This window comes from Pteropus medius, unplaced genomic scaffold, assembly GCF_902729225.1.
Source record: "Pteropus medius unplaced genomic scaffold, Ma_sr-lr_union100, whole genome shotgun sequence".
Taxonomy (NCBI): Eukaryota; Metazoa; Chordata; class Mammalia; order Chiroptera; family Pteropodidae; genus Pteropus; species Pteropus medius.
This window is the reverse complement of record NW_024348304.1, coordinates 2365936-2377279: the sequence shown is the minus strand read 5'-3', so window position 1 is coordinate 2377279 and position 11344 is coordinate 2365936. Positions and strand designations below refer to the sequence as shown.

The 11344-nt window shown below is 42.8% G+C and overlaps 1 long non-coding RNA gene and 1 other non-coding gene across 2 annotated transcripts in view; both read left to right on the top strand.

Annotated features, from left to right (window-relative positions):
• The first annotated feature begins 2160 nt into the window (after positions 1 to 2160).
• Positions 2161 to 2279, top strand: LOC120616295 (5S ribosomal RNA). The gene has a single exon (XR_005656575.1). It is a non-coding gene; the product is annotated as a 5S ribosomal RNA (ribosomal RNA).
• An 8507-nt stretch (positions 2280 to 10786) lies between these two features.
• The window catches only part of LOC120616232 (uncharacterized), a 6707-nt gene continuing 6149 nt past the window's right edge, over positions 10787 to 11344 (top strand). The window contains exon 1 of the long non-coding RNA XR_005656535.1: positions 10787 to 11253. This is a non-coding gene — a long non-coding RNA (uncharacterized LOC120616232). The remainder of the gene's footprint in view (positions 11254 to 11344) is intronic.

Sequence of the window (11344 nt, the reverse complement as noted above, 5' to 3'; positions counted from 1 at the left end):
GCGAACGCTCAAATCCTGAAAGAATTCAGTAACTTACATTCTTCGAGGAGGAACGTCGAAGGGAAGATCAGGGAGGACGGGAGAAATGCAGAAGAGCTCCCTTCCTTGTGTTCTTTCAGAAATCCTGGTGGGCATGTGAAAGATTAATTTCTCATGCGATGAAAGATGAAATACGGGATAAAACATCGAGACTGCGCAGAGGCAGAGAGAGAAGGCAGGTCATCCTTGATGGAACCGCCGACAGGTCTAGGAAGGCAAACCCACAGATAAAACCTGCGCCCTTGCCAAGGCGTGAAGTCTCTCCAGCTACGTAAACTGTGAAGAGTTTGCAAAGGAACAGACCCAGGACATACCCGTCCTTGTCTGGACATTCACATTGCCACTTCACAGCTTATAATGAGGCGAGAAAAAGAGGCCTGGTGTTGGCACAGCCCAGTCCTGTCACCTCGTTCTGTGAGACGAGGCAAGCGAGTCATTATTTCTCTGGTTTACATTCTATCTGCTTGAATCCGCCTAAGTGAGGCACTAGCAAAGCCGTTAAATCGAACCAGGGCGGCCAAATAACTGACACCATCCTCAATAAAAAAAATTAAAAAATGCGTTTTGCTATAAACATATTAGCAATCGATCAAGGCCTGATACTTTATTTTAGGGGCTCATCGAAGTACATCTGCCTTTCCTTCTCCCCGTCTATCTCACTGATGACTGGTTTCTAATGCAGGGAGTTTGAAGGGTTTTTGTTGTGTTTCCTGTATATTCAGTTCCCACCACTCTAGACACTCAGGATGTAAGATAATTTACTACTCCACTGATACGAACACCTACACCTCTCATGGTGAAAAGGAGAATTTTGCGGGTAACAACACAGAGAGATAGATCCAGACAGATGAGATAGGTAGGTAGGTAGGTAAGTATGTAGGTAGGTAGGTAGACAGCAGCAGGGCATCCAAGAGGAGGACAGATGTCCTTTCTGAGTCTGCACATGCACTAGGATGTAACTTCAAGGCCTCTCACTGATAAGATTAATGCCTAAGGAAGGAGCTGAGCTTTCTATGTTTTCAAAAGAAACTCTCCTTTCTGGAAAGGGAGCTCGTGAAAGGTAAGGTCAAAGAAACCAGAAACAAAACCATTCAGTTCTGTTATGTTGTATTAGAATAACATGTTGCACTGTGTTGTGTAAATGTTTTTGCTTTTTTTTTTAACACATGTGTAAAAGCCCAAAGGATGCATTTACAAAATATCAGCAACATGAGTTAAGCTATTTTAAATCTATCGATTATGGACGGAGGTCAGAAAATGGTAGCTGTTGGGTCTGCCGGATGAAAGGAAGCTAAGCCAGAAAACTGGATAAAGTCTTCCTGAAATTCTTCACAAGTATGACAGGCCGCCATAAAAACGCTCCATCGGGTTGTGGTCTCAATTCAATGAGAAAAAAATTGGGTAAAGCAACTTACATTCTGATAGAAAAGGGATAGGTGGTCTCTGGGAAAGTAAGTTTACATAAAGCAGTAGGCGAGAAAGACCAGGCTAGGCTTCAGGTTAAAGCCAACTGAATGCAGAGTTGTAGGAGTCAGTGAGGGTTTCTTGCCTTTGTCATTAAAAGGTCTTAAAACCGTATTTCCTTTTTGGTAGTAGAGGGTGGTTGGGAAACTGGAGATTCAAGGAGATTTTGTTTTTAGGAACAAAGTTTCTGTACTAACTACAGCCACAGAAAAGATGGCGAAGTAATTGCCATTTGTCTGCTGTGTGATGATAATTCAGGTGAAATCATTTAATGGCCCCCCTCTAGTTTTTAAGTGACAAGGAGCAGCATTTAAAAACCTATGCTTATATTTGTTATAAATCATCCAATCTTCACTAATTGCCTCAAAGAAGAGATTATGCATAGAAAATAAAATGCCTTCTCTGTAGGCCGGGCAGCCGGTCTTATCCCTTTTCTGAGACAGAGATTCTTTGGTGATCTGAAAAAACCCTGGACTGTTCCCTACAAAAAAATCACACACACTTACTCACACACACACACACTCACTCACGCTTACATTCATTCACACACACACACGCACACACACGCATATCATTTTTAAAAATGTACAGGTCTCCTGCAGGCTCTCTATGGGTGACAACTCGTCTGGTCATTGAAATCATTTTAAAACTATTCTAGTCTACGGCCATACCACTCTGAACATGCCCGATCCTGTCTGATCTCGAAAGCTAAGCAGGGTCGGGCCTGGTTAGTACTTGGATGGGAGACCACCTAGGAAGACCAGGTGCTGTAGGCGTTAAAAAAAAACAAACAAAGAAAGAAACTTCTAAGGGGGTTCTGGAACAGGAGGAGGGGAAAGGCTAAGGAGGTGGGGAGGAAGAAAGCCCCCACCATCCCTCTCTCTTCAGGTGGGGTGCCTACATGTTAACCTGTTGTATACTGACTTTCAGGTCACATTATTTGGTCAAAAGCAGTGCTCTTAGCAAATACATTTGAGAACCTCTGAACCGGACCAGGGAATCTAAACCTGGCTTCTCCAAGAATTACCTGGGGAGCTGTGTTTTAAAATAATATTTATTAGATGTCATACTATCGTCTTTATTCATTGTTTTCTGTAAATCGGTCTTGTCTCACTCAGTTAGATTGGAGGCCTCTGTAGAGCAGTGCCTATTCATTCAGTCGATCATACTTTGAGGGCCGACAGTGCCAGAAGTCAGACACAGTTCCAGAAGGTGGAGATTCAAAAGTGAATGAGGAAGAGTCCCACTCCCATGAAGCACACCATCTAACTGTGGATGCTTCACGGTTCCTTGTGTAGTGTTGGACACATGAAAGAAATTCGGTATTATTATTTACTGATGGGCCAGCCATGAGCGTGATCTTAGACCCTTGCCTCAAGTTGGCGTTAGCAATGAACAAAGCAAAGGCAAGTCACCATATAAGGACCATACGATATAGTACAGTACAAACTCAAATCATGAATCTGCGTGAGCCCTTTCACGGTCATTGCTAGGCTAGAAAGACCAAGGATTGATCTCTCTACTCCCCCAACTGCCATCAAGGATGGATCCAACCCTTAACTTTCTAATTTTATTAAATACAGTGTGGTTGCAGGTCAACAAAGTTAGTATATTATTCATTTGTATGAAAGACATTAACTTTAAAACTTACACCTTTCTACCCACCCACCCATCTCCGTCCCCAAAGCAAGGAGGTACAGGTCCAAATACAAAACATATCTGTATTGTTTTAAGATTGAGGAAAAAAAAAAGTTATCCATTCTTAAATAAAACATAAAATGATTCCCTCCTCCTTAGTTTCTTGGTGTCTTAGTCCTGTCTGGTCTGGTCTAACAAAATACCGCAGACCGGGAGGCTTATAAGCAACAGAAATTTGTTTCTTACAGTTCTGGAGGGTTGGAAGTCCAAGGTCAAAGCACCAGCACTGTTGGTGTCTGCTGAGAGCCGGCTTCCTAGTTCATACCTGGCCATCTTCTCGCTGTGTCCCCTCACGGCAGAAGGGGTGAAAGGAACTCTCTGGGGTCTCTTGTATAAGCACACTCATCCCGCTCATAAGGCTCCACCCTCCCGACCTAATCGCCCCCCAAAAAACCCTCCTGAGAGTTATCACATTAGGCATTAGGATTTAACATATGAATCTGGGGGAACACTAACATTCAGTTTATAACGCTCAGTTTTCATTTCTAGGGAAAAGCAGGAATGGTTGCTTTCCTAGAAATCTGTGGCTAAAACTAGCAAAGACAGATTTTAAACTCGCATATTATGCCCAGGCTTTAGAGTCAGACACCAGAGTTTGGATCCCGTTTCCCCTGGTTTTAGCTGTGGGAACCTGGGCTAGTCAGCTCTCTGTGCTTGGGTTTCTTCTTCTATAAAAGAGATAATAATACCTGCCTTATACAAGTCTTGAGAAGATCAAATGAATTAATCCATGTAAAGTTCTCAGAACAATAACTAGCCACCTCTCAAAAAACACTCGATAGATGAGCTACGATTATAATAAAAGGATATAAAGAAAGAGATCTATCCGTTGGAGGAATTTATGATACAGGGAGAAAAACAAATCATAAATGAAGGAAATTATCTGGGAGTGAGCATTAATGTGCATGAGAATAAATATATAACTTCCAAAATAAAAATTCAGGAAATGGAGATTTATAGGAGCAATGCCAGTAGCCTCCGACCGAGGAGTCAATCACAAAAGAAGCAAAGAGTTCACATGCCATATTTTCTTTTTCATAGAAAGAATAAATCTCATCAGAAAAGGAACTTGCATCTTTAAGGATGGTGACGTCTGGAACACAGAGCTAAGCAGAGACTAGTACTGATATTAGGAAGGTTCCCCCCAGCCCCGCCCAAAAAATCTGTTTGCTCCTGTAATTAAGAGGAGAGAAGAAAAGACCAGACTGGAAGCAGCGTGTCCGTGTCCGTGTCCGTCTCGTTCGTCACCGTGACCCACACTGGCTCCCTCACCCCGCCCCCACCTCAGGAAATAATCACTTCGTTCTCCGAAGACTCAGTATTTCGGTTTGCTTCTCTACGAGAATTTAGTGCATTTCAATTCCTTATTATGGATGTGCAGAGGCTGGCCTTACAAAATATTTTTGCAAAATTGCTCAATTTTTTAAAATGATTATAGTCCCTTTAAAATGATCATACTTTTCAAAAATGATCATACTTTATACCTTTAATCGTGTGACATACTAGAACTTCCTCTCCAGGAATCTCGAGTCGCCAGTGGCTTACACAGGTTTTGGAAGTGTCTTGTTTTCGGTAGAGCTATTTGTGGTTTTGTTGATTTTTTTTTTTAAAGTAGTAAAATAAAACGTAAGTATGCACAAGAGTAATGCATAATGCCAAATATGCTTTTTTATTCCTTAAGGATGGCGGGAGAGATTCAACATTTTTTTCTTTATTTATCACACCGTTAAAACCTCAGTCCCGTAGCCGCCGTCAGCTCTGGATTCTAACTGCAAGTGATTTACTGAGCCTAAAAGCTCGACTTCCCCTTCAATTTCCCTTTCTCAACTGAGAAGACAGAACACTTTTGCCAACATACAGAGTGCTGGGCTAGCTGTGATTGGGAAGACGGAAAATTGTTTTAAAAACCTACGAGCACTTAAAAGTGAAAGGCTTAAATAATCATTTCTGTCATTCGATCTCCTAGTTCCGCTGTCACCCTTCTTTTAGGATTGGGAGCTGGAGGAAGGTTGCATATTTGTTTGGTTCATCAGTATTGTGGTTATAATTCTCTTTTATTACTCAAAAAACTACTGTACTCTGAAGCTTCTGGTCAGGGTTTTTTTTGTTTGTTTTTTGGGGTTTTTTTTTTTTTGGTCCCTAGAGTTTCAAAGTTTAGGGCAAATGGTTTTCTCCAACCGTGCTTAACTCAAATATGAAACAGGAAGCTGTGATGTCGTGTCTGGTAAACCATCAAAAGCACTCTGTTGAAAATAGAGAAATTAAGTGAGCTCATCGCTGCTTTCAAATACCTAAATTTGAGCACTTACCTATCTAGGAGTCATTGTAAAAGGTTAATTAAATAAATCAAAATAGGGTCGTCACTTCTTCCCCAGTGCAACAGCTCTTCAAGCAAATGAGTTCTTCCATCGGAAAAGATGAGATGCCTGCATTCTAGGACGAGAATGACGTGCCCTGGAGATGCTCCTCTGCCGACAGCTCAAAAGTTCCTTCAATCAATGGAACAAAAGCCCACTAGAACTCGAACCCTCTAACGGTACCGTTAGGACAGTCCTGCTTTCACGCCGGTAACGTCGTGGGTGCACGCGCAGCTAATGACACCCGGATGCCACCGAGCGGCCGCTCAGCGCACGCGTCGCTCCGAGGCTTTGGCACGAGAAGCACACGAGCTCGGAATCTAAACGTTAAGTCAGATTTTAAGCGGGTCCTTTAAGTAATCGCTTCCTGGACAACCGGAAACGGACACTGATTCTTACATCAGTGATAATAAAGGGACATAATTCCAAGCCGGTCCCCGTGGGGAAATATTTGATGAGCTGGATCTTCAGAGACCAAGTTTCTGAAGGGGAATTATTAGCGTTATTAATACGATTCGTGTACAGAGCGGGGGAGGGGAAGGAAGGCGCCCAGCTCTCGCAGCACTGACTTAAAACAAAAAAAAAGTGTTTTCATTACAGGATTACTTTGCTGTCATTATTGACAATATCAAATGATTACAGTTTCTTTTAAATAAGAATCGTATCTTCTTGCCACTGAGACTTTATGCTTTCGCCGTGATCCCCATTTTCTTAGTTCTCTGTTTCTTATCAAGTGTCTTCGTTTTTCTCTAAGACAAGTGCCTTGTCAGGGAAGCAGCGGAAAGCCGAGAAAAACGAGCCACGCTTTCCCGCTTCTCGACGCTCTGAAAAGGGCTCCGCTTTACTGAGAAGATAGAAAGGAGGGAAACAGTGAAATAAAAGACAAATTCCGGTTCTTTTCAGAGTGACTGTTTTCTGACGGGTCCCTCCGGTCTGTCCCGTATTTTGGAAACGATGCCTCTGATGCAAAAGACGCCATGCGGAGCGGAAGATAATAAAGAGTGAACGAAAGCAGAAGGGTGTCTTTACTCCAAATTTTTCGATGGGTCAAGAGAGCATTCAGATAATGGTTGAATCCCCTCTATCACTAAGCAGTGGGCAATGGGATTATGTGTGATTTTTATCGTCTTCCTTACACTTTTTCTCAAATTTCAAAAACAGCATTATGGAAAAACTCATGTTACTTTCAGCAGCAGCAAAGAAAATTTAAGAGCTTTCCCATTCCCGGTGTCCAGGTCAGCCTTCCCGGCTCTCAGAGGAGAATAGAGCTGTGGGTCTTCCTCGGCCCCACGTACCCGCAGTGTTGGGAGAGTCTGGACCACTAATTCATTGATGTAGGGCTGCTTCACCTTTGTACACCTCTTACTTAGAGCGCTGTTCTCCACGGTGTCTAAACACACTTAAACCAGAGCTGCCCTGGTTTCAGATAATACGTAAACCCTCCACCAAAGCAACAGCTCTTGGCTCTCTAGTCATCGTCGCTTAAGAGCAGATGAGTAAGGTGACATTTTCATGGTGCTAATTAGAAGAGGCTTGGAACAAAAAGACACTAACTTTTGATTTAGAGTTATGCTCACTCTATAAAGAAGTTACTTGGAGATCTCAGACATGACCCAGTCTTTAGATTTTTTTACAAGAACACTGAGTATACATTACAATTGTAGATGTAAAGTGTAAATACTAAAAATTTTTTTTTTTCCCAAAAAGAATTCTCCACCTCTTCTGGCAACAGTGCTGGGTAAGGGATCGCCATAATCTCTCTAGGGACAGGGTCCCCACCATCTTTCTATGTTAGTGCTTGGCTGGTATGTCGGGCAGATTAGATATTTTGTAATTGTTGAAGATTGAATAAATCGATTAGTCTGTCAACGTGACTACAAACCTACATTGTCATGAAATAGACAGAATATGTTTCAGGGAGGGCAGCCTAAAAATATATTATTGATTCAGAGTATTAAAACAAAAACCCTATCACTACTAAATATACGATGAAAGGGCGAGATACACTTTTTTCTCCAACAGGTTAAGCATCTAAGACCGTTTCTGAAGAATATCTGTGGCTAATAATCAAGCGTAGTGGCAAATAAAAACTTCTCAAGTTGGCATAATTTTAACAAACAGGTGGATTCCAGAGTTGAATTTACAGGACATAAAAAAATGATCTTGAATAAGTATCGAGTTATGAAAGCTGTTCAATTTATCAAGCAGATAAAGATATAATAGATAAAAGCACCCTGAATCAAAACACATGGCTTCAAGGGACACTGTTTCTCTACCATCTCTAAAGAGGGCTTTCTTGGTTAGCCGTCAGTGTCTTACTAATATTCTTTTTTCTTCTACTTTTTAAAAGTTTTGCGCTCAGTCATATATGTGGCCGAGATATTCAATGGCACCTTGCTAATGCTAAGACAGCTATTGTGTCCATAAAACCACTGCAGTGTCTCGATCAGGAGCTGAAAGTGTTCTCCTACCTTTTATCGGCTCTAAAAAATGCAGAGCAAACATTATCTATTGTTAATTACCTGTAAAGTAGGGCTTTAGCCACTTCCCCTGTTTCTAAGGGCCCTGAAGTGAAACCTAAAAGAAGTCACCCATTGTTTTCAATTGTGCAAGGGCCAGGAGCAAACAGGGCTCAAATTGCAGCTCTGAAAGGCCACAGGAAATTGGCATCCCACTAATCTGCACTCAACTATTCACAGAAACAAAGCCCGCATTCCTGCTGAAAAACTCACCAGCAGACACCCAAGGCAGGTCTGTTCGGTAGGACCACAGAATAAATCTGCAGAAATAAGTTTTAATTAGAGGGCCATGGGACCTGGCTCTGGTTTCTAGCTTTGAGAGGAACATGCATCATTTAGATTTCTACCTAGTCTCCCCAGTTTTCCCCCCAAAGGAGACTTTATCAGTAGAATACTTTCCCTTTAATAACGTGAGTGGGGATGGGGTGGGAGGGGACAGGATGGGAAGAAGCCAACTGCTCACTCCAGATAGTGAGTTATGATGAGCTAGCACACTAAAAGAATCAAAATCCAAGGCGACTGAAATTGCTCCTGTGTATTCGGGCTACACACATTCCTTGTAAATGCAGCAGCATTATTTCTAGACCATAGGAATGGAATGCGATTAAGAAATCGGCCAGATTATCTTTCCTACAAAAACAGCGCAATTTAAAATGAAAGTCCCTGTAAAATTCAAGTTTGAAAATAGGGATCGTTTTTGTTTCTGTGTTTGGTTTCAACTGGATGCTCCATCACGGCAAAAGTCACGGGCAGACGCCGATGGCATCGGCTGGCGAGGTGTACCCAGTGGTGCTTTGAGAGCGGGCATCGAAAAGACAACAGAATGAACTAAAGTCAGGGAAGCTATGGTCTCATTTTAACTTTATCAATCAGTGGGGAAATCTATTTCTTCCCTGGGTCAAAGTTACTTCTCTATAGTTGGCCTCTCCTTAACTCACAAAGTGTATTGAAACACCAACATTTTATAAATGTAGCTACCTGCAAAAATGTTACATGCAATATACGATTTGAAATAGTACCGTATTCACTAACATAGCGCTTCGACTTGAGTGACAAATTACATAATATTATCATAGATGTTTCAAAAGAGCATTCGAAAGCATTTATAACCACCCTACGTTTGACAAAAAGGGACATTTCGATGAGTTTCGTGCCTGGGCCAAGTTCAGCAGGAAAAGTAAACAACCGTTTGGTATTCAGGAGAAAGAGCATCAGAGCCTAAAGCTGGGAAGGGTCCTGGCGTCCCCCGAGACTCCCAACTCAACCCCGTGTCAGTGACTCTCCAGGATACTTTGACTTTTGATGGAAAAGACCAAATGGTTTGCGGTGTGAATAACTAAGAATAGATTCGCACGATGAAGTAAATAATTCCAGGCCCTTGCGTATGGGGCCTACGTGAGATGTCGCAGAAAAGATGTGGGCGAAAGGTAAGACGGGTCAATGGCCTCTGATGTCCATCTCCTCCACTGACAAAATTTTACCACCCTAATTCTGAAAACTATTTCTTCTGGAAACTTTAACACGATGAGCGATGTTACCAAAATTATCTGCTGCAAATGATTACGTAATGTTTTTTAGAACTCCATTTACTAGTATATGCAAGACTAAAATGGCTGAACACGGGTTACGGATCACAGCTGAATATATATTTTATTTAATATCGTAAAGGTTCCTCTGGCCGGAAAAATAAGATCCAAATATGGGCTTTTATGACTCGATTGTAAAATGAAGAAAAAACTCCGTAAGTAAATATTTACTGAGTGCCTATTCTAAGCAAGTCACCTTTGGGGTACAGGTAAACTTACGACATGATCTCAATCCCAAAGAATTACAATATAAAAGGAGAGACAAGACAAGCATGGTCGAAAAACGTCACCCCAAAATATGCCACTTGGGTGTATGGATTATTTTGAGCTAAAAGCACTGAAAAACAGTAGATACAAGAAAGATGCTCAGACCTCCCTTTTCTTCCCGGGAGCAGGAGATAAAGCTCCCACGTGACGCCTGTCCCCCCTGCTCCAGGAGGAAAGGGACATTCTCGTCACTGGAGACCAAGAGAAATCTGTGCAAACGGACCTCGTTAAATAACTCGTAGCTTCCGTTAGTCTCCACGTGCATCTCAGCTCCTTCTCCACAGTCACCTCTCTCTGTCCGACCTAGTCCCTAAACCCAGGCCCAGCCGCGTCTCTGGCGCTTCATTCTCCTGTGAAGGCTCCGTGTACGTGTAAAAATAAAACCCGTATCCTTTCCTCCTGCTAATTCATCTTACGCCGACTTCATCCTCGGGCGCAGCCTGAGACCCCGAGAGGGCAGCGCGGTCCAGTGTCGCCGCCTCCACATTCAAAGTAAATATGAGAGATAACGGGCGGTTTAAACTATGCCGTTACTACGGAATTTCTGGGAGAAGATATTTGGACGTGATTCGGTCAAGAAAGGAGGATTTAAACCCAGCCCTGTGAGAAAGGGGTTAAAAGGCTGAAGGCCGTCCCTGAGGTCAGGGGTGGAAGGCGGATTTCAAGGATGGAGGGTGAACCAGTTCCACGGGATAGAAGGTTTATTTTGCAGAAAAGCGGGAGAGAAGGGTGAAAGGGCAGGCTGGGAGCGCCGTTCGAGGCCCGGCCGCGAACCCCGGTGCGTACGGTTTGATCGAACCCCACAGGAGGCGCAAAGGGGGATTGCAGGACGAGAGAGCATGGGGCAGGAGGGGAAGGGAAGGCGTGGGGCTTCGAAAAAGACACACGGTCTGATGAACTGGAAAAGATTAATTTTTAATATGGTTATTTGTTATGCAGTCATGCGGTAGGCCAGGAACATCGTATGATAAATGACACAAATGTTTCCAAGAGTAAATCATCATATTCCAACGAGGCAGCCACCAGCAGACACACATTTTCCATTGGGTCAAAAGGACCCGACATTTTATTTGCACACAAAAATACAGTTCTGTGTTTTTTTTCCCCTCGAGAAACGGTCCCACAGGTGACATCTGAGCGGTCCCCAGTGTGAAGTCACCGCTCTGTGCTCGGCGCAGCCTGCGGTCGAGTTAGTCATCTGCTGTGCCATAGGAAGGAGGCGACGGTTACCGCTTGGATGGATTGCGAGGCGTAACCTCAGAGGAACTTCCTCACACTCCATCGTAGCAAGGAATAAGTGTTTGTTTTGAAAGATAAGCATGGGTAAGTAGGAAAAAATGCTCAAGGGCAAATACTTTTGAAAAAAATGCTTTATGAAAGAATGTTGGGTTTTGTTTTGTTTTGTTTTGTTTTT